The sequence below is a fragment of the Microtus oregoni genome, unplaced genomic scaffold (assembly GCF_018167655.1).
Source record: "Microtus oregoni isolate MIOR12 unplaced genomic scaffold, Mior012 000054F_ref0000373, whole genome shotgun sequence".
Classification (NCBI taxonomy): domain Eukaryota; kingdom Metazoa; phylum Chordata; class Mammalia; order Rodentia; family Cricetidae; genus Microtus; species Microtus oregoni.
Window position 1 is genome coordinate 1147989 of NW_024543830.1, and position 24444 is coordinate 1172432.

At 39.9% G+C, this 24444-nt stretch overlaps 1 pseudogene; it reads left to right on the top strand.

The window, feature by feature from the left end:
- Positions 1 to 21797: 21797 nt before the first annotated feature.
- On the top strand, positions 21798 to 22440 carry LOC121438006 (annotated as a pseudogene).
- The last annotated feature ends 2004 nt before the right edge of the window (positions 22441 to 24444 follow it).

Genomic DNA, 24444 nt, shown 5'->3' on the forward strand with positions numbered 1-24444 from the left:
TGGCCTCCCCACGTGGATTTAAACTCCACAGGCCCACGTAGTCCCTGGCCGCCTGGTTTGCTCTTTTCTGAGTCATTTTTAAATCTCCCTTGTTAGCACAGCTCTTAAGTGGCGCGAACCAGAACACGCGGTTGCTGAAAGCTGCAACCCCTCAGGATGACTCTGTCACGTGGAGGCATAAGCGGCTTCCAGATTGCTCTTCTCTACCCCTGGATTCTGGGTTTCTGGTTCCATCTCTGGAATTGATTTAATTACATTTACTTTGTTGAGAAACTTGCATTTTCCAGTTTTTAACATCTACTAAGGCACTGAAACAGGACCATGTTTTCACCGCGACTCTGCAACAGCGCCACCTGCTGGATAATAGGTAATATTGCAATTTTCGTTTCTAACGCAAATTTTACTGCTTTGTTTTCACTAATACAATGGATTAGTAAATTTATATTTACTAATACAATGAATTACATCATACAAGGTTTATATGATTATGGGGATACCTTAATTTGCTTGTTACTAGGCTTCAGTTTTCTTTTCCATATTCTATCATTAAGGAAGAATATGGCACTCCTAAGAACGATTGAATCTTTACGTACTAATAATGAGCAGAAGAATATGGCACTCCTAAAAACGATAGAATCTTTACAAACTAATAATGAACAGAAGAATATGGCACTCCTAAGAATGATAGAATCTTTACGAACTAATAATGAACAACTAATTGACAGGATTAAAATTATTGAAAATCAGAGGTTATCTGAACAAGTGGATACTATGACAGACAAAATTGATTCCATATCCAAGGGTATTAGAAAGTTACCTGAAAGGGTTCAGGCTGTTGAATTTGACCTTCAGACTTCATCGCAAAGTTTTGATAAGGTAACAGACAGAATGTACCTCCAAGATGGGAATCTACATGATATACAAGAAAAGTTTAAGGAGGACATGGTATCTTTGAAGGAAAAAATTAAAGCTTTGGAATCACAGGTGCAGAATGGGGACCAAAAATTTGATACCTCAGTGAAATCACTGGAAATATATACAGGTCAGGAGATTCAGGATTTAAGAGAGACAATGATAAAAAGATTTGAAAAGATTGGTGAAATTATTGCAGCTGGTGAACAGAGTAAGGAGGCACAAGGACAGGATACAATGCCTCCACCAGCTATTAGAACTGGCTTACCCAGGGTTCTAGCGACATACCCTATACTTAATTCTGACAAAGCATCAACTTCTAAAGGCTCAAAGGGAGTCAGAGAAGCTAGATGGACACCAATAGCAATGAATGATCTGAAAGAAATTAAGCAAGCTGTTGTTAATTTTGGCTTGCACAATGCATATGTAAAGGAAATGATAAGGACTTGGGCTTCTAATGCTAGAGCTACCCCCCATGATTTCCATCAGTTAGTGTCTGCAGTTTTAGATAATGGATCTTCCTTGATGCTTGGAATTTATTTCAGAGAAGAATCCAAACATATGGAACAGCAAGGAAGAGCAAAAGGTATTGAGGTTTCCCAAGATCAAATTCTTGGTGCAGGAGAATATGCTGATCCACAGGTCCAAGCTCTTTATGACGATGAAGTACTGTGTCTATGTCACCAAGCAGCTTTAAATGCTTGGAATAGGATACAAGATCCAGAAAAAAGGGTTGAATCATATACCAGAATTAGGCAGTGACAGAGAGAACCCTTTATTGACTTTTTGCAAAGATTAATTAAGGCTCTGGACATAGGGGTAACAGACCCAGAAGCAAGACGAATACTTCTTGAATCTCTAGCTTTTGAGAATGCAAACATAGAATGCAAAAAGATAATTGGGCCTTTAAAGTCTAGATCAGCACCTATGGATGAATGGATTCAGCATACGATGAATGTTGAGACATTTAGCTATAATGACAAATCTTGGGTAGGAGAAGTGATTTCCAAAGCAATGAGGAGACGTCAAACTGCCAGGTGTTTTAATTGTGGTAAATTAGGACATTTGCAAAGGGATTGCAGGCAAAGAATTTCTAGGAATAATATCTCTTCTGGGAATGACAAAAATAGGAGACCTCGACCTTCAGGTATATGTAGGAGATGCGGTAAAGGCAGGCATTGGTCCAACGAATGTAGGTCAACAACAGACAGACGGGGCAATCCGATATCATCGGGAAACTCCTTGGGGGGCCTCTCGCAGGCCCCCAAGCCAACAGTGGCCCAGTCATTCCCAGTCACAGTGGAGAACGTGCCTCACCAAGAAAATTAAAAGCTCCAATTTCTGCTGTAAAAAGTAATACTGGTCTAAATGAAGAATTCGTGTGGAGGATGAGTCAAAAAACCCAATAGGACAGAGTAAACGTATATTTTGGCAGACTTCTATTAATGATCAAAGACCAAAGCTAAGAGTCTGTATAAATGGCACTTTTATTGAAGGCTTATTAGACACAGGTGCGGATGTAAGTATCATTACCCCAGAATCTTGGCATCCGAATTGGCCTCTTCAAGAGGTAGATGTTCAGTTCCTGGGAATTGGAACCCTATCTCGTGTAAAACAAAGCACAAGATGGGTTGAATGCATAGGGCCCGAAGGGCAAATAGGAAGACTAAGGCCATATATAGCCAATATTGCCATAAATTTATGGGGCCGTGACCTGCTACAGCAATGGGATACCCAGATTAACATTCCTGTATTTCCAGGAACTCATAATTCTGGGAAGGATATGATGAGGTATTATGGAAAAAGGTCACCAGCCATTCAGGCTGCACAAGAACATACAGCAAATACCAAACCTTTAGAGGTACCAACAGCCCTACCTTTAAAATGGCTAACTGAGAAGCCAATATGGACCAAACAATGGCCTCTAGCTGAAGATAAACTACAGGCATTGGAACAGCTGGTGCAAGAGCAACTAGATGCTCACCATATTGAAGAATCAACCAGCCCTTGGAATTCTCCTGTGTTTGTTGTAAAAAAGAAATCTGGTAAATGGAGAATGGTGACAGATCTAAGAGCTGTCAACAAAGTAATTCAACCTATGGGCCCACTACAATCTGGAATTCCTTTGCCTTCTCTGTTACCAAAAGGATGGCCTCTTATAGTTATTGATTTGAAAGATTGTTTTTTCACTATACCGTTACAAGAAAAGGATAGAGAAAAATTTGCCTTCACAGTGCCTACTTATAATAATTCTCAGCCTAATAGGAGATATCAATGGACTGTCCTCCCACAGGGTATGCTCAATAGTCCTACACTGTGCCAATATTTTGTAAGTAAGCCATCGGAAATAATTCGTAAACAATTCCCCAAGTCCATCATTTAACATTACATGGATGACATCTTGTTATCTGATTCAAATAAAGATACTTTAGAAAGGATGTTTGAAGAAGTAAAGAAAGTCTTGCCTAGGTAGGGATTACAAATTGCCCCTGAAAAGATTCAAAGAGGAAATTCTATTAATTACCTAGGTTACAGAATAGGGTTAGAGAAAATTAAAACGCAAAAGGCACAAATTAGGAGAGACCGGTTAAAGACTCTTAATGACTTCCAAAGATTGTTAGGAGACATTTCCAGTCTACGACCAGCTGTTGGGATAACACCTGATCTAATAGTTCATTTAAACAAAACCTTAGATGGTGATAAAGATTTGAAGAGTCCAAGAGAACTGACAGCTGAAGCAGAAAAGGAACTGACAATGATTGAGGAAAAATTACAGGAGGCACATGTGGATAGGGTGAACCCAAATCTTAGCTGCATCCTAGTCATATTGCCTTCCAGAATTTCTCCTACAGGGATTCTAATGCAGAGGGAAGATATTATTTTAGAGTGGATATTTATACCTAATAAACCAAGTAAAAAATTAAAAACTTATGTGGAAAAAGTCTCTGAATTAATTATAAAAGGTAAGCTGAGACTTCGTCAACTAGCAGGTATAGACCCAGCAGAAATTATAGTGCCTTTTACTACTGAAGAAATAAAAAAGTTATGGGAAGACAATGAACCGTGGCAAAGAGCTTGTGCTAACTTTTTGGGAGAAATTAATAGCAACTATCCCAAAAGTGATAGACTTAATCTCATAAAAAGAACTTCTTGGATTCTTCCTAGAATTGTACGTGATGCTCCAATAACTGGAGCGCGTACGTTCTATACTGATGCAAATAAATCAGGGAAAGCGGGTTACAAGTCAGATGAATTGAGTAAGATGGAACAAAGCCCTTATAATTCTGTCCAGAAGGCAGAATTATATGCCATTCTTATGGTGCTAAGGGATTTTAAAGAACCTCGTAATATAGTTACAGATTCACAATATGCAGAAAGAGTTATCTTGCATATTGAAACCGCTGAATTCATACCAGATGACACAGAGTTGACTTCATTGTTTATCCAGGTACAAGACATAATCAGGAACAGGCTTTGTCCGATGTACATAACACACATCCGGTCCCATACAGGTCTGCCTGGTCCTCTAGCCCAAGGCAACGCTGAGATTGATCAGTTATTGATTGGAAGTGTGTTGCAGGCCTCAGAATTTCATAAGAAGCATCATGTCAATAGTAAAGGCCTAAAGAAAGAATTTTCCATTACTTGGCAACAAGCTAAGGACATTATAAAGAGATGTCCTACTTGTTCTTTCTATAATCAAACACCGTTGCCTGCAGGGAGTAACCCAAAGGGTACTAAGAGAAATGAAATTTGGCAGATGGATGTGTTCCACTTTATGGAATTTGGTAAATTAAAATATGTACACCACACCATAGACACGTATTCAGGTTTTCAATGGGCTACTGCCCTGAGCTCAGAAAAGGCTGATTCAGTAATCACACATTTATTGGAAGTTATGGCCATCATGGGTATACCTGCACAAATAAAGACAGATAATGGTCCAGCATATGTATCTAAGAAAATGAAATGCTTTTTTGATTATTATAATATAAAACACATTACAGGTATACCAAATAATCCTACAGGTCAGGCAGTTATAGAAAGATCAAATCGTACTATAAAGGATATGCTGAACAAACAGAAAGGGACCGAAAATACCCCCTGAAATAGATTACATAATGCTTTATTAACCTTGAATTTTCTTAACGCTAATGAGAAAGGAACGACAGCAGCAGAAAGACATTGGATAATGGAAAAGTCTGCTGAACTAAATCAACCGATTTATTTCAAAGATGTGCTGACCTCTCAGTGGAAGCCAGGAGATGTGCTACGTTGGGGAAGGGGTTTTGCTCTTGTTTCCACAGGAGAAGAAAAATTGTGGATACCATCAAAATTAATAAAGTTTCGATTTGAAGAGGAGAAACCTCTTGGAAAGGAGAAATGACAACTCATCCACAACGATGATATTCATACAGGTGGTAAGAAAAACATATAGAATGGGGGCAGGGTTCTGTTCTTATCTCCACAGGAAAACACTCATCTTTGAGAAATTCAAGGGACCCTGGATGTTTGGATACTGACAGATGGAAAAATACCTGCCCAATAGGAAATATCAAGACAACTGAATGGGTTGTGTAAGTAATATTAAACCATATTTCTAAATTTATAAAGCTGGTTTTGAAGTTGGACTCTGGCTCAGTCCCTCTCCAATTCCAAGCCTGTTAGTAAGAGAAAAACCCAGAGTTTCTGGAGTTTCTGTCTCATGTCAAGAGCCATGATATGGGACAGAAAGAAATATGAGTTTAGAAAACATCTTTGCTTTTCTTCATATCTATCATACTTTTCATTGAATATATCTATCATGTCTTTCATTGAATATATATATGTCTATATATGTCTATATGATTAATGTTTAAGTTTTTCATAATGAACAATGAGTTTTTCCTGAAGTGACATTTGAAGTTTCCAGGAAGAAGATGGGGCCCCATAACAACAACTCCACCTGGTTGATATGACGTCATGATACTGATAGCGCTACTACAAGACCTGCTTTTGGTACCAGCTGCACAAGACAGTTCCAACTTGGTTAGCTGAAATGGTGCACATCTTATACAACATTTTGGCCAGACCTGCACAAAATACTCAGAAACTATTGGCAATTTTAAAAGACATTGATCTTGAAATTTAACCATCATTTTACTTTCACAGGATCCCCCAGAAAGAACGTCGCCCCCATGACAGCTGGAAGTAATTCTAGAGGACGACGTCCCCTCTCCCAGTAAAGTTTGCCCTTGGGTTTAGGGACATCATTTAGGGGTTGATTATAATTAGTATGCGATTGAGGGTTGGGGAAGGAATTTTATACGCTCAGGGATCATTTTGGGAAAAAAAAAAGGGATGATGGGATAATAGATTTGTAATTGTGAGTTACTGTTTTTAGACAAATACATTGGTATAGATTCTTGTATATTGATACAAAGTTAAATTATATTGACTATTGTACGCATGCTTCTACCTCTGTTTAAAACATTTTTTATGTATTGACATATATTGTATTGATATATATATATATATATATATATATATTTACCATATTGCAGTGTACATTTCTACCTCTGATTAAGATACTTATATAATGATTGTGTATTGATATATATTTACCTACTGCAATGTATATTTGTACATTGTTTATGTTTGGAGGTCATTGTCCTCATTTGTTTCACAGTCGTTTATTGTCTTAGTCTTTAAGTTAGATAGATATTGAGAATTATATAGACTCATAGTCAGCTAAGTTTGTCATTTATAATAAGACTAATCAGGTTCTTTAGATATATAGAGATTATACTCAGTATAGATAGATAATCTTCAACTTCTTCAAAGAGCTGTAGAAAATGGCCTTTAATCTAACTCAGAGTTTTGTGGTAGTGAGACACAATTGCTCCTGGCAACACCACTCTATTCCCGAGAGAATGTTGAGCACCAAAGACACTCCACCTGGAGCCTTCTTTTTGGCAGAACTGGCCTTTGGGCAAAGAAATGCCCATACCTCAACGACTGACAAAGATACAGAGCATGCATCAGTGGATAAAACAGGGCTGTCATATCCTGCCAAGACAGGGTAAGATAGTTTTGAAAAGTTGCTTGCCTTTGAAAATGGTATGTCAGTTATGTTAGGCCTTAGCCAAAGTTGGTGGCTTCAACGCTGCTAACGTGATTTTGGGTGATTGCCCAGGTAGCCAGTTGTCTCTGTGATTTGTTGCATGTTTTGGAAGTTGTTTTACTGAACTTCCTAATTACCCAGGTAACATTATTTCCCTTTTCAGATCTTTGATGGGGTTGAAGACTATATAAATGTAGTTACTTTCGCTCATGACTTGGCCAAGTTATTTATTATACAAGACCTAAGCTAGTTAGAATAGGATATTTGTACTTATTGTGTATAATTTCATAGTAGGTTTAGAACTCTCTTATTTAAACAAAAGGGGGAGGTGTTGCGGGAGGTCCTCCCACTCCTCCAGCCTATCACCACTGAGGTACCAGCCCACTGGGGCGTGGTTTCTCTCCCTTTAAAAAAGCGGCCACTTCCCTCTCCTCGCTCTCTTCACTTCCTGCTCCGCCGGCAACTAGACTCCTTTCCTGGTTGCGTAGAGGGCTGTTGCCTGGGACAGTGATCTGTAAGTTTTTTCCCCTTTAAATAAATACCACCCTAATAATCATAACCCCGAATTGGTGTGGCATTGTTTGTGACTTACGCCTTCAGGGCACCAAGAAAAAACAAATCAGGAACAATAGTATCCACTTAGAAAATTGAAATCAAGATCGGATATGTATTTCGACAGATTGATAAACCCTAGGAAAATAGCATTCTCTAAAAGTCTCCCAACAAACAAACAAGAAATGAAAGAACAAAAAACTTTGAGCAAAACAGTTTTGGCACAGAACTCTATCTGCTATTCAGGTAAGAGTTAATGCTCACCATCATCAAATTATCCAGATATAGAAACAAAGGATTATTTCCTAATTTATTTTATGAGTACTAAATTACACTGGTACCTAAATCACTAGGCAATTTCCTTATAATCACTGATACAGAAATTCTCATTAAATAATTCCAAACTGAATCTCAGAATTTTCCAAGATAATTTACCATGTTGAACTAGCCTTTTTCCCCAGCTATGTAGGAATGGTTCAATATACAAAATCAAAAAATATAATTGACCATATAAATTCCTAAATGACCAAATCACAGAAAGACATGAACCACATGATCATATTATTAAATACATGAAGAACATTTTTCAAAATTCAATACTCCCTGATGATAAAAGCCAGCATGCACACAAGTGGCATACCTAAATAGAATAATGGCAGTTTAGTACAATCCACAGTAATATCAACTGAAATAGAGAAAAACTCTAATAATTCCCCTAAAATTTTGTTGAAGACAAGAGTTTTCACTCTCTTTGTACACAAATTGGAAAGGAAGAAGAAAGAAACTTTATTAGTAGCAAACAGGATAATAAAGACAATTTAGGCAAACAAGTCAACAGGAAAATTCTGATAGCTGATTAAAAATTCCAGCAAACTAGTTTGATAAAAATCTAAGGGAGAGAAAACTCTGTTTAGGATGTATTATGAGAGTGAATAACTCATTTTCAGTAAGAAAATAACAGTGAAAGCTAGCAGTTCTCCAATATACAAATGAGAGACAGACTGGGAAAGAAATGAGAGAAAAAAATTCAGAATAGCCTCTTATAATATAAACAATCTTGGGAGTAACTAACAAGGTAAAAGACAAATTTGTAAGATAAAAAATTTCCTTTGTGTGAGGAAGAAATTTAAGAAGACATCAGAAAATGGGAAGATCTCCCATGCTCATGGATAAGGAGGATTAACATCTAAAAATGGGCATTCTACAAGAGCAATCTACAGATTCAATGCACTTTGCTTCAATGTTCAACACAATTCTTTACATATCTCTTAAAGTCCATTCACATCTTCATATGGAAATACAAAAGACATTGGATAGCTAAAACATTCCTGAACACTATAAGAAATTTGGAGAGCTATGGGAAGTCCTTCTCTATATGTGTTGCTTTTATTGATTAATGAATAAAGCCGCTTTCAGCCAATGTTTGAAGAGAGTAACACCAGGCAGAAAATTCAAACAGAGATGTAGAAAGAGAGTAGGCAGAGTCAGAGAGAAGCAATGTAGCTGCTACATGAGGCAGATGCCTCTGCCAGAGCCCACCAAAACATTACCAATAGGCCATGACCTCACGGTGATACACAAATTAATGGAGATGTGTTAGTTTAGGATATAGAAGCTAGCTAGAAATACACTTAAGCTATTGGCCAAACCATATTGCAAATAATATATTTTTTCTGTGTGATTATTTTAGGTATGAGCAGCTGGGAACATACAAGCAGCTTCCACCAACACTATAGATCTCGCCAATTTTTATTTCAGTTTATACTTTAATGATGTGGGACTCCCCTTTGTATGCAGTTAATACCACTTTTGAACAAAGAAACTGTCATGGCCTGTTGATAGGGCAAAACTTAGGTAGTTGGGGAAACCTAAACTGAATGCTAGGAAAAAGGAGGCAGAGTCAGGGAGAAGCCATGTAGCCCTGAAAGAGACAGATGCTGGGAAATTTACCTGGTAAACCACAGCCATGTGGCTATGCACAGATTATTAGAAATGTGTTACATTAAGATGTAAGAGTTAGCCAATAAAAAGCTATAGCCAATGACAAAGCAGTGATTGAATTAATATAATTTCTGTTTGATTATTTCAGGGCTGAGCAACCAGGAACCAACAAGCAGGCTGCTGCAACAAGTTGCCACCCACCAGGACAACTAAAGTCCACTTAATACCTGAGAGGGCTCGCAAAGGAATTCTAGACTCTAAAAAACAAAGTTTAGCCACATTTTTTTTCTGATGGACTTTGCTTGCTGGCAGCATGCTGCAGTTCCTTTAAGAGAGGTTTTCCTGACTCAGCAGTAGAAAAAAAAGCATGGCTTTTAAATACCGGCTTTCTGGGCCATGCTGCCAGCACGAACACTGATTCTTTCAGGAGGCTGAGCATTTCAATAGGCTTTGTTACCAGAGTGCTACAACTTGCTTAATGGCAACATAGACTGGCTGTGTGCCTAAAACTGAAGCTGTGAGCATGATGCACAGAAGCAACAAACAGCTCTGCCATGCTAGACTAGCTGGGGCAAGCAGGCATTTCTGCATTTTCCCTAGCAATGGCACAACTTAAGTTCATGAGAAGAGCTTAGCATTTTTAAAAGCACTTCTGATCAGAAAATAATTACAAATACACAATAAAGACAAATTCAGGTGAAACAGATCTCTAGATGAGACACAGTTTGTATAAAAAAATGTACATAGGCTTGGGAGAGAGAAGAAAATGAGGATAGAGAGTTATAAAAGAAATAAATTATTTTGAAATAATAAAGCAAAGTCTTTAAAGAGACAGAGTACAGACAGTCATAGATTAAAGGAGGAAAGAGAAAATAAATATTAAAAATTAATAGAGTAAAAGCCACATAAAGTGGAGTATACAAGAGACTCTGGATTATTTATACTATTGTGTTTTCTTTGAATTTTTTTGACTGCAGAAAGACATTTGTTTCTGGAGACTGCTAGTTAAACTAACACGAAGGTATCTTTACTTTAAAATTTCAGTCTAAGGATATGTTACTTTGGAAAAGAGGTTTTTATTTTGTTTCCACAGAGGATGAGAATCTGTGAATTGCTTCTAGACTAATGTGGTTTGATGCACCAAGATTCCATGAAAGGTTGCTGTGAGCACCCCCCAAAAATATTTTCCCAACCAAAAGCAAAAGCAGCATGAAGAGAACTATGCCCATATTCCATAATATTATTTATAAATATTTATTTACATTTAAAGGGAGATATGCTTTGGAGATGTATACTATGGTATAGATCTTTTGATACAAATTCAAGGTCAATTTTGTTATATTGTATTATTGTATATATATTCTGCTCTTGATTAAGTATTGTGTTTGTGAAGCTCTGCGTCACAGAATTCTGCTTGAAGGCAGCTGAACAGGAATTCTGGTATCTCAAGGACATCTTAACAGCTTGTTCTTGAATTTCACTGCTATGTTTGAACAGGACATGGAGGAGAGCAAAAATAACTTCATTGACATCCTTGACACTGAGTAGCAATTCTTCAAGGCAATGATGGGGTTCATTTACACTGGAAAGAAACCAGATCTCCAAAGTGTTGCAGACGCTGTGCTGGCAGCTGCTGACAAGTATGGCCTGGAGCATTTGATGGTCATGAGCAAGAGTGCCCTCTGCAGGGACCTCTCTGTGGAGAATGCTGCCCACACTCCTACTGGCTGACCATCACAGCACGGCCAGCTGAAATCTCAGGTAATGAAATTCATTGCAGCTCATGCTTCCAAGGTGTCTGAGATCTCGAGTTGGAGGACAATGATGAACTCATGCCCCCACTTGGCCGCTGAAGCATACAGCTTGCCAGCTTCTGGACAGGATCCTTTTCCAGAATCCCTTCTCAAATACCTGAAGCAATTCTAATGACCTGTTCATTGAACAGTGACCTACAGGTATCTTCCTAAAGTAGCTGTCAGTGCTGTTACCAATGAAACCTGGGTATACCATGGCCTGTGGAACATTTACAGTGAAGCTTGGGAAAACTCAGGCTTTAACAGAGTAGTAAATGAGTTGGAATGGCAGGTTGTGGCCGGGGAGGGAGGTAAGGCTGGAGTCTGGAGTACTCTACCCAATGTCTACCCTGTTGCTCTGCTGATTTGAATTTTGTCCAATGGGTCGGAAACTGGGATTCAGTTTAGTTAATGCCCAAATACATGCAACAGGATATTTTTTTGAGTATCCTGTTTGAATTGGACTGAGAAGAACATACAATAAAGGGAGGGCATAGAGCAATGGAGAAAACAAATATGAATGTTTGCTTGCAGGAGAAGGGGAAGAAAATAAAGTCGGTTTTCCTCCAAACTCAGTTTGAGGGGACTGGAGAGATGATTTAGCTGACAAAGTAATTTTTACTAATGCAGAGAACCTGTCTTCAGGTCCCAGCACACCAAGAACCTTTTGACCATCTCTAACTGGTGATCCAGAGAATCTGTTGTCTTCCTCTTGTCTCCACAGGCATATCCAGCTCTGTAGACAAATTTTTAAACAAAAAATGTAAAACAAAGACAAATTGAAAATCAGTTTGTGGATTCTAGTGGTGTTTCTGTTTGAAGAATCCCATTTTAGTCCATGCAGCCTGCTCAGCTGTTAGTACAGAGTCCTCAGTGTCACACATACACAAAGTCAGTGAAGTGAGACCTAATGAAAGTCTGTTATCCTCACAGACTGGTGTCGACTCCAGTCCGCATGATGGAGTACGTGGAGATGATGGGAGCAGATACTGAGAGCCACAGCCAAACATTAGGTGAAGCTCTGGGGAACCCCGAGGAAGAGGGAAGGAAGGATTGTTTGAGCCAAAAGGATCAAAGATAACAGGAGAACACAGACCACAGAATCAACTAAGCAAACCTCATAGAGGCTCACTGTACCTGCATGGGTTCATACTATGTCTTTTGTGTACATAATGTGGTCTCCTAACAGTGGGTATATGTGGTGTCTCTAACTTGTGGCTTCCTGGTCCGTGCTGCCAACATGAACTCTGGTTATTTTGGGGGGTTGATGCATGCCACCCCCTTTGGCTCTGGATGCTTGTGTGCCCACTCAGGGTCAGGAGGGAAGTAGCTAAGACCATGCCTATATCTCAGTGCTCCCTGCCTGGGCATGCAACAGAATCAAGTCTACTAGGCGTGTACAAGCAGGAGGGCATGGTATATTCCTACCACCATACACAGAGATATTTCCAAACCATGCAGTGTCCCCATGGCAGATGTAGCTTCTACTAAAAAAAAAAAAAGGTTTATAAGCTGTGCAGTGCTACCCAGAGTTTAGGTGATGAGGCTCCCACCTGTCACTCATAGAGCCAAAGAATACCTCTACTGTATTTGAAGACTGAGAGAGGTGGAGCCAGCACTCTTCTTCCTCCTTCCTTTCTCCTTTACTTCCTCTTCCTCCTCTACTTCCTCCACTACTGCCTCCTTCTTTCTTCTTTACTTCCTCCTCTACTTCTCCTTTACTTCCTCTTTCTTTATTCTTTATTTCCTCCTCTATTTTCTTCTTCCTCTTCTTCCTCGTTCTTTCTCCTTTATCCCTCTTCCTCCTCTACTTCCTCCACTACTTCCTCCTCTATTTTCTTCCTCCTTTTCTTCCTCCTTCTTTCTCCTTTACTCCCTCTTCTTCTACATATATGCCTGAAGGCCATAAGAGGGCACCAGACCCCATTAAAGATGGTTGTGAGCCTTCAAGTGGGTAGCTGGGAACTGAACTCAGGACCTTAGGAAGAATAGGAAATGCTCTTAATCTCTGAGGCATCTGTCCAGCCCTTCCATATGCTTTTCAAGTCAGGGTTTCTCAGTGTAGCTTTGGAGCCTGTCTTTGAACTTTCTCTTCCTCTGTAGATCAGGCTGGCCTCGAACTCACAGATATCCATTGTCCTCTGCTTTCTGAGTGCTGGGATTAAAGGCCTGTGCCACCACCACCCAGCTGAGACTTTTTAAAATTGAGATTCCCTCCTCTTTAGTTTGTTAACATAAAACACCTAGCATGGTTGCCCGAGCATGGTTGCCTTAAGCTGACCTTCTCCAGAATCTTTCTGCCTAGACCTCCCAAGTGCTAGGATTAGCAGCAGGGACACCATATCCAGTGAGATGGGAATGATTCTAAGACTTTATGAACAGGGACTAAGGTAACTGAACAAATGGAGCTGTTCTTCCTCTGCTTCTGATATTCTTTAATACAGGGGTTACTGTGTAGCCAAGACTAGCCTGGAGCTCACTATATACCCCAGGCTGGTCTGAAACTCTTGATCCTTTTTCCTCAGGCTCCTGAGTTCTGGGATGACACCCACTTTGCCCTGGCTTGCTCATATTTTTTTCACTCCTTTCCCAGAATGCCTCCCCTCCTATGACCATCTACTGGTGTAGATGGACCCCTATTTCATAAAACAAGAAAACAGCACATGCTAGATTGTCACGGGGCAGGGACCATCTCTGATTTACTGGCCTAATTCAGAAACATTTCTCTCCTTAATGAATATTTTATTTATTTATTTATTATTTATTTATTTATAATGTATTTGACTCAAACAATATTCCAAATGCCTAAAATGACCAAGAAAAGTAAGGTGCCTGACCAGGCCTAGTGGCTCCAGCCTGTGTGTGATCGCAGTGACTCAGAAAGCTTAGGGTAGAAAGTTCAGAATACCTGAGATGTGGACCATAGTGATACACATCTTTACTCCCATCATTCAGGAAGCAGAGGCAGGCAGATCTCTGTGAGTTTAAGAACAGTCTGATCTATTAAGTGAGTTCCAGGACAGTCAGGGCAATAGAGAGACAAGGGAGTTGCCATCTGAAAACATGAATAAATGTCAATGGAGTGATTATATATTTTAATTTTCCATATTCTATAAAGTGGAACACATGTAGCTGCCACATTGCTTTTCTTTGAGTAACCTTTGGGTTACTCCCCTCAGGTAATAGTATTTGGTTATAGAAAGAGCAAGTAGGACGTCTCTTTATAATCTTCTTACCTTGTTGGGATGTAATAGAAACCTCTTTCTTTAAGCCTTTGCTCTTGACGTGATGTGTCTTATGAATTCTGAGGCACAAAGCACACTTACAATCACTAATTGGTCAATTTCTGCATTGCTTTGTGCTAGAGGACCTGGCAGACCTGTATGGGATCCGTATCCATATGTGCTATGTACGTGGGAAGCCTGTGAACGCATATATCTCAAATCTGAATAAATAATGAAATAAATTCTATAATATCTGGTATAATTTCAGCAGTTATGTGAGACATCTCTTTCTACATATTGCAAATCACTAACTATATTGAGACCTTCTTTAAAAACCTCAGGTACCTTGAAAATAGCTTATAACTCTTCTTTTTGGACAGAATTATAGGACTTTGTTACACCTTACTTAAATCTTCTGATTTGTAACCTGCCTTTCCTGATTTCTTTGCATCATTATAAAATATACGGGCTTTAGTTATTGGTGTGTCATGTACAATTCAATGAAGAATCCCACTCATTCTCTTCATATGGCTGAGTCTATCACTTTTGGGATAATTGCTATTAATCTCACATAAAAAATTAGCACAAGCTTTTGGGATTCATTGTCTTTCCATAATATAGGTAGCCATGTATATTTATTGCCTAATTTATACTATTTCCTGTCCTTTTACTTATCCCTGATCATCAGTTTCTATAATTTCTTCAATCTTTTCAAATCTCTTTACCACTGCCCTTAATAAAGTCTTAATCTCCTGTTTACTGTTCCATTCTAATGTCCTCACTGATGATTACAAGGCATGAAATTTTCCATTTTTTTATTATTCTGCTCCTACCCTCTCCTGTATTTATCCTTCTATTTATCCTCTCTGCCCACGAACTCTGCCTATTTCTCTCCTGCCTCAATATTGACTGTTCAATTCTTTATTATACAATCAGGTGTTTAGATATGCACAGTAACACTGCTTTACTGAGTTAATAAATACAGCATAAACAAATGTAACACATTTTAAATTAATATTCTATAAGAGCCATGGATAATTAAAATATTTCTAAAAAAGAAAAGAGCCCCATTAGGTCTCATCATTCCTGATTTCAAATTGTACTTCAAAACTATAACAAAGGTAATAAAAGAGCATTGTATTGGTAGGATTCAATGGAAGACTCTGATATCAATGTATTCATAGAAACCATACCGGTCTCAAACACTGTGCTGTCACCTGGTTCCATGGTGCAGTCTGGGCCCTGACTGTTGCTGAGGCCTTTGTCTGAGTACATGGCAGTACTAAAGCCAGGATCTTTTTTTTAATTTATTTATTTATTAAAGATTTCTGCCTCCTCCATGCCACCACCTCCCATTTCCCTCCTCCTCCCCCGATCAAGTTCCCCTCCCTCATCAGCCCAAAGAGCAATCAGGGTTCCCTGACCTGTGGGAAGTCCAAGGACCACCCACCTCCATCCAGGTCTAGTAAGGTGAGCATCCAAACTGCCTAGGCTCCCACAAAGCCAATACGTGCAGTAGGATCAAAAAACCATTGCCATTGTTCTTGAGTTCTCAGTTGTCCTCATTGTCCACTATGTTCAGCAAGTCCGATTTTGTCCCATGCTTTTTCAGACCCGGGCCAGCTAGCCTTGGTGAGTTCCTGATAGAACATCCCCATTGTCTCAGTGTGTGGGTGCACCCCTCGCGGTCCTGAGTTCCTTGCTCATGCTCTCTCTCCTTCTGCTCCTGATTTGGACCTTGGGGTTGTAGTCTGGTGCTCCAATGTGGGACTCTGTCTCTGTCTCCTTTCATCACCTGATGAAGGTTAATATTCAGGAGGATGCCTATATGTTTTTCTTTGGGTTCACCTTCTTATTTAGCTTCTCTAGGATGGCGAATTATAGGCCCAATGTCCTTTATTTATGGCTAGAAACCAAATATGAGTGAGTACACCCCATGTTCCTCTTTTTGGGTCTGGCTTACCTCACTCAGGATAGTGTTTTCTATTTCCATCTGATGTGGGAGTGTCATATATCAATCTGTTGATTTCATTGGTTAAGCAATAAAGAAACTGCTTGCCCCCCGTAGGTTAAAACATAGGTGGGAGGAGTAAACAGAACAGAATGCTGGGAGGAAGAGGAAGTGAGCTCAGACTTGACAGCTCTTCTCTCTGGAGCAGAGATGCCATGCTCTGCTCTCCCGGGTAGACGTGATAGCTCTGCTCTCTGAGGCACATGCGATGAAGCTCCGACCCCAGGATGGAAGTGGGCTAGAATCTTTTCCGGTAAGACCAGGGCTACATAGATTATTAGAAATGGGTTAAGAGGCTAGAGCTAGTGGGCCAAGCAGTGTTTAAAAGAATACAGTTTCCGTGTAATTATTTCGGGGCATAAACTAGCAGGCGGCCGGGGTGCTGGGGACACAGCCCCGCCGCTCTTATTACAACATCCATCCATTTGTATGCAAAATTCAAGAAGTCCTTGTTTTTCACTGCTGAGTAGTACTCTAATATGTATATATTTCATACTTTCTTCATCCATTCTTCCATTGAAGGGCATCTAGGTTGTTTCCAGGTTCTGGCTATCACAAACAATGCTTAAAGCCAGGATCTTTGTCCAAACATGACACATTGGACAGTGGGCAACACTAAGTAAACTGACAGGCAGTCTGTGCTTTCTTCATTAACCTTGTCAGCCATACTCAAAGAGTATTTTTGTTTGCCATTGCCAAATATCCCATAGCTCTGCACCCATTTCCCTCACAGCCCCCACTCTGCCTCCCTCTTCCCCCTCCAGTTCTATAAGAGGGCATGGTACTCTGCCCTGTGGGAAGTCCAAGGCCCTCCCTGCTCCAACCAGGCCTAGGAAGGTGAGCATCCAAACAGACTGGGATTCCAAAAAGCCAGTACATGCAGTCGAAACAAATCCCAGTGCCATTATCATTGACTTCTCAATCAGCCCCCATTGTCAGCCACATTCAGAGAGTCTGGTTTGATCCCATGCTCATTCAGTCCCAGTCCAGCTGGCTTTGGTAAAGTCCAATTAAATCAGGGACACTGTCTCAGTGGGTGGAACAATACCTGGCAGTCCTGACTTCCTTTCTCATCTTCTCCTTCCTTCTGGTCTTTAAGTGGACTTTGGGAGTTCAGGTCAGTGCTCTGATGTGGGTCTCTGACTCTATCTCCATCCATTGCTGAACGAAGGTTCTATGGTGATATTCAAGATAGTTTTCCATATGACTATGGGACAAGGCCAGTTCAGGCACCCTCTCCTCTACTGCCGAAAGACCTAGCTGAGGACATCCCCATGGGTACCTTGCAACCCTGCTAGACCCAACTCTCATACCAAACTTAAAATGGCTCCATTAATTAAATTATCTCTGCTCCCATATCTGCCCTTCTTCCATCTAGACCATTCCAATCCCCCAAGTTCTCCCCAATCCTTCCCTTCTCTCTTCTTTACCCCTCTCCCCTTCCCCCCCCTAACATCGGCACCCTAATCCCCATGTTCCCAACTTTTGCCCTGCGATCTTATCTGCTTCCAATTTCCAAGAGGATCTATATATGTTTTTCTTTGGGTTCTCATTATTATTTAGCTTGACCTTTGTTTATGGTGAGAGTCCACTAATGAGTGAGTACATACCATATTCATCTTTTTGAGTTAGAGTTATCTCACTCAGGATGGGGTTTTCTGTTTCCATCCACTTGCATGCAAAATTCAAGATGTCATTTTACAGCTGAATAGTATTTTAATGTGTATATGTTCCACACTTTCTTTATCCATTCTTCCATTGAAGGGCATCTAGGTTGTTTCCAGGTTCAGGTTATTACAAATAATGATGCTATAAACATGGTTGAACAAATGGTTTTCTCTGAGGTTTTTTCCTGCCCAGTCCCACAATCATTAAGTCTCAAGGAAATCACACAGAGGTCCACATTAACTATACATTAGCTCAAACTTCTTATTAATTCTTATTACTTACATTAACCCATTATTCTAGTATATGTTAACCACATGGCTCTTTTCCTTTTTTAGTGAGGCAGTCACATCTTGCTTCTTATGCATCTAAGTCGGAACTGAATCCTCTTCTCAGAATTCTCCTGTTCTCCTTGACTTAACTCTACTTCCTTTCTGGTTGTCCTGCATATGATTCCTGCCTGGCTACTGGCCAATCAGTGTTTATTTAAAATGTAATTGACAGAATACAGACCATGGTCCCACACCACTGTTGAGTCTGTGCATTTTGTCCTCTGCCTGCATTAGGCTGCTGCCGTCTCCCATTGTCTTTAGTTACTGAACTATGGGGTACCATGTGTATCCCTAAAGGATTTCCTGACCAACATCCATTATCTTTCTTACCTCTATTTAGGAGAAGCAATCCAATTTCCTCTTGGTAAATTACCTCTCCTAACACTGTTAATTTTTTCTTAGCCTGTTGGCTTAAGGACATCTGAAGCCCAAAGTGACCTGGGAGAAGTCTGAGTTTCCAGCTAAATAGAATGTTTGTTATGTCTCCAGTCAGGGTCACTGATTGCCTCGACACCATCAAAAAGGAACCAACGTTTCCAGGCCATCAGAAATTAAGAACAAATGAACAGGAAGCAATTTCCCCTAGGGAATCCCTGAGCTCTGCCTAATGTTTGACTGTGGATCTCAGTGTCTGCTCCCATCACCTGATGGAGAAAACCTAACTGAGGATGATTGGGCAGGTATAGTAATTTCATTAGGAATCATTTCATTGAACCTCTGCTTGTATGAGACCATAAGGACCCTCACAAACTTCAACAGCTGAGAAGATCTGAATGGGGCAAATGAAGCCTTTGAACAGAAACACCACTAGAATTCACAAAGCAGATTTTATTATGTTATCTATTTAATAATTTATTGATGTCAGATTTTTTTTTGCTCTGAGCCCTTGATAATATGTTCTATTCATTTCAATCCAGACAAGTTTTTCTAAAGAAACTTTATTGGGATGTGTTTGAGGCCTTAAATAAACTGAATCACAGTAGCTAAGTATTGGACAAAAGTCAAACCAGTACAGCAACAGTGTCCAGGTTGCTTTGATAATACCAGATGCCAGTATTGCCCCTCCCCAAGCCTGACAGTCAATAAATTTACAGTTGTATTAAAGTCTGTTCCACCAGGTTGTCTTTCCCCAGATTCACTGTAAATGTTCCACATACCCCATAGTCTACACAGTCATCATTGGTAACAATGTTGAATGATGATTCTGGGATACATGTAAAGGTTAATGCTGACAGGGTACTAGAATTTCTTTAGGCTTTGAGAACAGGCTCCAGAGAAGATCAGTGAGGAGAAGCCAGGGCACTGTATTCTTCAGTAACCAGGTAGGGGTATGAATCTACCTTTGTCTTCCTGCTTGTGGTCCCAGAAACCTCTGAAGCATGAACTATAATGAAATCCAGTAACTGGATTTACAGCTGCTCTGGATTACTGTAGAGATCATCCGGGAAGAGAGTGTAGGCAGCATTCTCCACAGAAAGAACTCTGTAGAGAGCCCTCTCACACAGGACCTTCATACTCTCCAGACCATACTTAAAAGCAGCTGCAAGCACAGCATCTGCCATGAAGTGGAGGTCTGGTTCCTTCTGATTATAAATGAAGCCAATAACTGCCTTAAAGACTTGTGGCATAGGTCAATGGTCTCAGCACCAATGGTCTCTCCTCCATGTCATATTAAAACATGGTTCTGAAAACTGGAGAGCAACCTGTTAAGATGACTGTGAACTTGGAATTCCTGCCAAGCTACCACCAGACAGCAGTCTGTGAAGTGGGAATTCTCCCACAGCTCTCCTAGCTCATTGGACACTGTGCATCTTGAAACCTTAATCTCCGGCTGTTTGCTTTCCTCAAAGATTCTGTAGGAGTCTGGGATCAGAATACCTATGAAGGGGAGAATGAGTTCACCTTCAGGGAGAAGCGAATATGCATGGTGTATAGAAAATCTTGAAGGATGAACATTTTGTAACCCCTTTCATAACCTGGCAGGAACCTGAAAGATTTTAGACTTGGCACAATTTCACGACTTCCTCCTTCGGAGTTGATGATCCAAAACTCGAATTATGTCATAATGGGACTCTTTGGAGAACTGACCAACTCTGGGTTAACTGACAGGTAATTTGAGCTTTCTTCATCGAAACCCTTTGGGTAAACTCTCAAACACCAATTGTCATTGTCTCCTCTTGAGAAAGTTGGGCTCCTAATGCTGTCCTTCATTTGCTCCAGAATAAAATAGAAGTTGTGAATGGAACACATGCAGGAGAAATTCTGGATGTTGAACATTTTGTAGTCTCAGCTCTGGGCTATGGCATCCTGTGACATTTCTCCTGGAGGCAGTTTGAAGGATAAAATGAATTCAAATGAAGAACCAGAATTTGTTTTCTCTTCACTCTTTGGGACACAGTAATAGGCATGATACATATTTTGAGTTTCTGTTTATCCTATGTTTCCTCTTCTATGAGGCTGGAAATTTGAGTCCCTGAAATTATACAAATTACAATGCTAGTTTCAGAGTAGGTACTCTAGGATATTAGGGGCTGTTATATCACATCAATGTTTTCAAAACTGACCCTTAGGTCAATAGGTAGCTTATTTGGACAACCATATAATACTTTTGATAATTTGGAACATTTTATCCACTCATATCAAAAATGCTATACGAAGATTCCACAAGTCACTGAATACAGAAGGACTCTTTCTTTGTATGAACAACAGGATTCATTAGAAAGAGTTAGGGCTGTAGTTCTGCTAATCCCATGCTATGGGAGAATGCTCTTGTACACTCTATGGATTTGTCACATGTTTTAGTTTAATAAAATGCTGATTGGCCAATTGCCAGAAAAACAGGAAGTTTAGGCAGGGCAATGAGACTAGGAGAATTCTGGGAAGAGAAAAAGCAGAGATGGAATCACCAGCCAGACACAGAGGAAGCAAGATGAGAATGCCTTATTGAGGAAAGGTACCAAGCCACATGGCTAAACATAGATTAAAATTATGGGTTATTTTAAGTTGTAAGAGATAATAATAAGCCAGAGCAGTAGGCCAAACAGTTTATAATTAAGATGAGCCTCTGTTTGTTTCTATGGGAATGAATGGCTGCAGAACCAGGAAGGACAGAAATGTCTGTCTACAAATGGCACTCAAACATTTGTCAAGAATTTCCATATAAAGCCTGAGAAAGCTTTAAAACAAAAATGATTCTAGACGGTCTGTCTCGCGTTCTAAGTTCCAAGATGGTCTGCCATCTTAGTTCCAAGTCCTCCGCACAGAATGCCTCATGAAGCCACAGAAACCGTCCCTGGCACAGAGGAGGAGCTGCCACAGCCCCAGGCTGAGACAGGGTCGGGAACAGAATCTGACAGCTGTGAATCAGTACCAGAGCTCGAGGAACAAGACTCCACACAGGCAGCCACACAACAAGCCCAGCTGGCAGCAGCAGCTGAAATCAATGAAGAACCAGTCAGTAAAGCAGAGCAGGGCCGGAGTGAAAAAAAGCACGGAGGGCTATGCCAAACTGGGTCTTCGGAAGGTTACAGGGGTTACTAGAGTCACTATCCTGACATCTAAAAATGTCCTCTTCGTCATTACCAAACCAGATGTCTACAAGAGCCCAGCTTCAGACACCTACCTCGTATTTGGAGAAGCCAAGATTGAATATTTGTCTCAGCAAACACAGTTAGTAGCTGATGAGAAGTTCAAAGTTCTAGGTGAGCTGTTTCAAACATTCAAGGAAATACTCAGACTCAGACAGTACAAGAGGAAAGTGAGGAGGAAGTGGTTGATGAAGCAGGTGTCGAAGTTAAGGACATAGAATTTGTCACGTCACAGGCGAATGTGTCCAGAGCAAAGGTAGTGAGCCCAGAAAAACAATAGTAATGATATTGTAAATGTTATTATGGAATGAACAATGTAACTATTTGACAGCGAGGACACCCCCTATCCCCTCCCCCTTTTTTGTTGTTTCAAAGGTGGAACTACAGCTTGGTTTGAAATTTGAACAGTTTTTATCCTTAATAAAGTTATGGCTTCAGGTTGGATAGAAAAGATGATTCTAGACAGAAAGGAACAGCATCAGCACAGCTTGTAGGAAACCATAATTACTCTAGTAGGTTCTGTTTGCTGGTGTTATGCAGAGGTATGCCTGACTCAGTGTTATTCACAGACCCTTACAGCTCTTTTAAGATGCTCTTCCACCAAACACTGAAATAATGTTTATGGGCAGCCAGCATCAGGTTTCTTGGTGGTGGCATGGACCTGAAACTTCACAGAGTTGTGGCAATAAATCTAGTTCCTGCCAGTATCTCCACCATAAATCTAGAATGTCAAATAACTAAGGAATGGGGTGGAGCCAGCTACCAAATTTGCAGCTCTAAAGTAGGCATATCACTTAACAGATTAAAGACATGTGTACTCACAAAATGATCAAGATATACAGTAAAGACAGACTTAAGACAAAAAACCCTCTAAGTGGCTTACAGTGTGTTTAAAAATATATAGAGACTTGGGAGAGAAAAAAAAGGATAGAGAGTACCTTTCAAAAAATAGAATAGTCCAGTGTGGTGGCACACACCTTTAATCTCAGCACTTGGGAGGTAGAGAGAGGTGGTCTGTGAGTTCAAGCCCAGTCAGGTCTACAGCAGAATGAAATGTAGGACAGCCAATGATACACAGAGAAACCCTTTCTTAAAAAACCAGAAATTAAAAATATAATGATAACAAATAGAATTTTTAAAAGCCACATAAAGATATGAAATACACAGATAATTTGGTTACTTTATGTTACTGTCTTGTTTGATAGCTGAGGAAGGAACAAAAGCTGCTAAAAGGCATTTGAGTATAAGTGATGATGGATTAATCCGAACTATACATTTCAAAAATATCTCAACTTGAAAATTTGAGTCAAAAGATATGTTCCTTTGGAAAGGATATGTTCTGCTTTTTTTTTCCACAGCAAATGAGAAGCTGTGAATTCATTATGGCTTAAGAAAAACCATGTTTGATCAAGCAAGAGCCCTCTTAAAAATATTGGATAGGAGTGAAGTGCCCAGATGATCCAACATTTTAGGCCAGCTACCTTGCAGTTTCCTCGGTGTTACACATCTAGAACAGCTTCAAGCCTGCTGGCTGAATACAACTTCACAGAATAGTCCAGTCAGGATTTGATCGTTACCCTAAATTTTTGCTTTGAGTCCTCATAAGATTACCACCGCCCCCAAACAGCAGGAAAACTAAGCCCACATCTTCCAAAAATGGAATATGAATATTTGTTTTTGTTTACCATGTTGGTTACAAGTTGTTATGGATAATAGTTATGAAAACACTAAACAAAGGAAATTAGATTCAGGGTTCTTGCTTTGAAAAAAAAGGGGGAAATGATGTGGAATAATGCTCTTGTCCACTTTAAAGATTTGCTGCTCTTATTGGTTGAATAACAAACTGAGTGTCCAGTAGCCAGGCAGGAAGTATAGTTGGGACTATTAGACTAGGAGAATTCTGGGAAGAGGAAAGTCAGAAACACATTTGTAATCAGATTCAGAGGAAGGAAGATAAAAATGCCTTACACGGAAAAGGCACCAAGTCACATGGCTAAACATAGATATGATTTATAAATTAATTTTAGTTATAACAGTTAGTTAGCAACAAGCCAAATGAATAGGCCCCAGTGTTTATCATTACTATAAGTCTTTGTGTGCTTCTTTGGGACCGAAAGACTGTGGGGCTAGGTGGGACAGAACCTTCTGTCTACAATATCTCAATGGCCACCTGTGAAGTGGAAGTCCAAGAATTCAGTACATATTCAGTTCAGCAGGTTAGACCTATAGGTTATTCTCTAGTCTATGTTGGCATTATGAAAACTCTCTAATGCCAGTGGAGGAATGGACTTGCTGCAAGATGAGGGCAAGCAGACAAAGAGAAA